A 3796-nucleotide genomic window follows, 5' to 3' on the forward strand; every position below is an offset into this window, starting at 1 on the left:
TTTTTTGAATTTTATTTTGATATAATTTTTAAAAAATTATTTTTAACGTGGCTCGAAATTCATGATTAAAAGAGTTCGGACCCCATCGAAATATGAAAATTTTCGTTGAAGTTTTTAGCAGTGCCCAGAATATATGGTCTATAATGAAAATAAAAAGAATATGGGCTTCAAATATCCTTAAGAATTAGCAAATGGGCTGTAAATTATTGAAAATAATGGCTAATGGGTTGTATGCTATTTTCCATAGATTTGGAGGTTGACTTCTAGGCCTACTAGGTTCATGATGATGCTGTCCTAAAAAAATTTGACGCATACGCAAGGCTTTGTCAACTTAGTCAACACATAGCAGTGACTGTTGGATGTCCATCCAACGGCCGCCGTGCTTCTTCAATCTCTGATCTTCCTACTCCAGTCGCCCAAACCAGTGCCGGCGGGACTGCCTGCCCCCTCCTCCCGTGGCCGGCTGTGCTACCGCCAGGCCATCCCTCTACCCACCCGCACATCCTGTTATTTTCCGGCGACGTCAGCCTCACCCCGCAGCCGACCAGTCAGTGCTCGTACTCCCCTTGGCATGGGCATCCACTGCCGCGTCTTCCCCGGCTCCGTGTCGTTCCCTTCCTAGGCCTCACCGTCGTCCACCGCACTGGTGCTGCGTGGTCAACGTGGTCAACAACCGACATCCATCGGAAGTGGACGGTACGTGGAGAGGCTGATAGCTGGGTCCATGGTCACACACAAGGAAATGCCTCCTTATCGCATGCAAAATAATGATTCCTCCACCTGACAGCTGGGACCCACCAGAAGGGCCTCTGTATTTTGCGAAAAAATGTTCCCCGTGCTGATAGGTCGGACCCACCAGCTATATCTTCACACGCAAGGAAGTGTCTCCTTATTACGCACAAAAAATGAATACCCCCCTGCTAGCTGGGACCCACCATAGTGGGAGGCTGACTTGTGGGCCTACTAAGATGATGGGGACGGAGGGCTTTGTCAACTTAGTCAATATGAACGATTCTAGCTCCAGTGACCGTACGATGTCCATCCAACTATCGTAGTGCTTCTTCAACCTCTGGTCTTCTTGCTCCAACTGCCCAAACCAGCGCCAGGCGTGTCGCGTGCTCCTGCCTCCCGTGGCCGGTTGTGATGCCGCGGAGGCCTCACCGCCCCTACTACTCCCACCACTGGCCAGGCCATCCACTCACCCACACACCCTGTTATTCTGCGGCGACGGCAGCCTCAAACCACAGCTGAACCAGTGAACCCTCGTACTCCTCTCCACGTGGTCTTCCACTGCCGCGTCTTCCCCGGCTCTGCGTCGTCCCCTTCCTAGGCCTCACCGTCGTCCACCGGCCTGGTGCTCTTAGCGTGGCGTGGTCAACATGGTCAAGGAACGACTTCCATCGGAAGAGTACTGTACGTGGAGAGGCTGACAGCTGGGTCCACGGCAGCAACAAGGAAGTGCCTCCTTATTACGCGCAGAATAATTATTCCTCCACCTGACAGCAGGGACCCACCGGACGGGCCACCGTATTTCGCGAAAAAAATGTTTCCCCCTGGCTGCTGGGACGCACCAGCTACATCTTCGCACACAAGGAAGTGTGTCCATATTACGGGCAAAAAAATGATTCGCCCCCTGACTGCTGGGATCCACCAGCTACATCTTTGCATGCAAGGAAGTGTTTGATAGTTGGGACCCACCTGGTTGAAGCATACGTAGCATTGTCATTCTAGTCGTGAATGTGTACATACATACTGGTCGATCAGTCTGTCTGTAGGCTGCAGCGATGAACTATGGCCGTGTAAGGAATGTCACGTGTCGTAGTAGAGGCACACACGTGTCATAGTAGAGGCGTGCACGTAGCATGTCACACAGTCCTGTTAATATCGTGTACATGTACGTACAGCGGCCAGGGTGCAAGAAAGTAAATACGGCCACATACGTACATACGGGCGGGGTCTCGAACACCTACTCGCACATACGTACGGCCAGGGCTCATGTACATGGCTGGGTCGGAACGGAGAAACCGCGTCGTCGTCGTGTTCATCGGGAGCCAACCGGCTTGGATGGAAGAACGATCGAAACGAGGCCTAGCGTACTGCAAAATGGAGGAAACGGCCTTGTGTTCGACCAGCCACGATCGAAACGGATCCTGTTCATCGGGAGGGGTCTGGCGTACCGCAAAACGGAAGAAACGGACTTCTCTTGGACCTCCTACGGTCGAAACGGGGTCCTGTTGATCAGGAGGGGTGTGGCGTACCGCAAAACGGAGGAGATGGACCTGTGTTGGAGCGCTATGGTCGAAACGGGGGTCCTGTTCATCGGGAGGGGTGTGGCATACGGCAAAATAGGACTCCACGGGATATTGTTCATCTCTAACATCGACAGCCTCCACGGGCTACTGTTCATCCACCGTCTACCTCCTCCAGCCTTCACCTACGACTGTTCATCCATGGGCTCCTGTTCATCCAGCCTCCACCGCTCCTCCACCGGCTACTGTTCAATCATCCCTCTCCACGGGGTCCTGTTCAACCACCCCTCCATGGGCTACTGTTCATCCAGCCCTCCACCAGCTACTATTCAACCAGCCCTCCACGGGGTCCTGTTCATCCAGCTCTCCATGGGGTCCTGTTCATCCACCCCCAACCGGCTCGATCGGGGTCCTGTTCATCCAGCGGCAACAACCTCTACTACCACGGGGTCCTGTTCATCCAACCCCCCACCAGGAACTGTTCATCCACCCCCCCCCCCCCCCAACAACGCTCACTGTTCATCCAGAGGCAGCATCGACCGGCTTCAGTTAGTAGTAGTAGTGAAGGAATCGCTCGATCGGGTTCAGTTAACAGCCATCGATGGATCACTCGGGTTCAGTAATGCGTAGCCTGCAATGCAATCGCTCGGGTTCAGTAGGCGAACGCCTCACTCGGGTTCAGTTAGAGCCCAACGCTTCGCACCCACGTGTGTACGTGTATGAGAGAAACGCGCATCGCTCGGCCCCCGACCACCCACCGTCACCGGGAACTCCTCGATATTTTCCTCGCCCTCGCTTCTATCACGATTTTTTCCGTCATGGACGGCCCAAAGAATGTCATGCAGCTGCGTCTCCGGCCCGCCTAGGACAAAAAGCCCATTTTTTGTCATGATTTTTTGTCATAGAAGTAGGAGCCCACCACATCTATGATGGTTTTGTCACAATTATCGTCATAGAAGTGTCGTAAGCATGACAGAAAAAATTTTGTTTGGCCCAAAATGTCACAGATGTGTCTTTTCGGTAGCGTTTGGAGGAATAGGGACTTATTTCGTGTTCCACCATGGGGAGTCCTCCTATGCACATAACAAGCTAGACTGTAAGTAAAATGGCAATCACAACAGATTAAGTAGAAACAAATAAAGAAACATGACTCACTTGAGGTGTCAGGTTATCGGTGCCAAAAGGGGAGAGTCCCGCAGTTGAAATAGTATCCCGGGTCTCACCAAGCAGCTTATTGGCGGACGATAATAATTCACCAGTTGTTAAGTTAAACCAGCTGAAGCAAAGGGGTCGTCAGGATGGCTGGTAGGTATGCATAAGCTGGCTCCTCAAGCTGAGAGGTTAGACCCTCTAGTTCATCCAACACCGAGTTAGATCAACCCCGATAAGGCCATGAGCCATCAGAGCATTAATCCTTGAATACAGAGGTTTGAATTGTTCCCTTTCAGAAGGAGGCAAAGCCAGGAAAAGCGGCTGAAGCATCAAGCTAGTCATGTCTATAACCTGACAAACGATTCTCAGTAGCAGGTGAAGTATCCTTGCAATAG

This window comes from Triticum urartu, chromosome 3A (assembly GCF_056163025.1).
Source record: "Triticum urartu cultivar PI428250 chromosome 3A, HENAU_Tu73, whole genome shotgun sequence".
In the NCBI taxonomy this organism is placed as follows: Eukaryota; Viridiplantae; Streptophyta; class Magnoliopsida; order Poales; family Poaceae; genus Triticum; species Triticum urartu.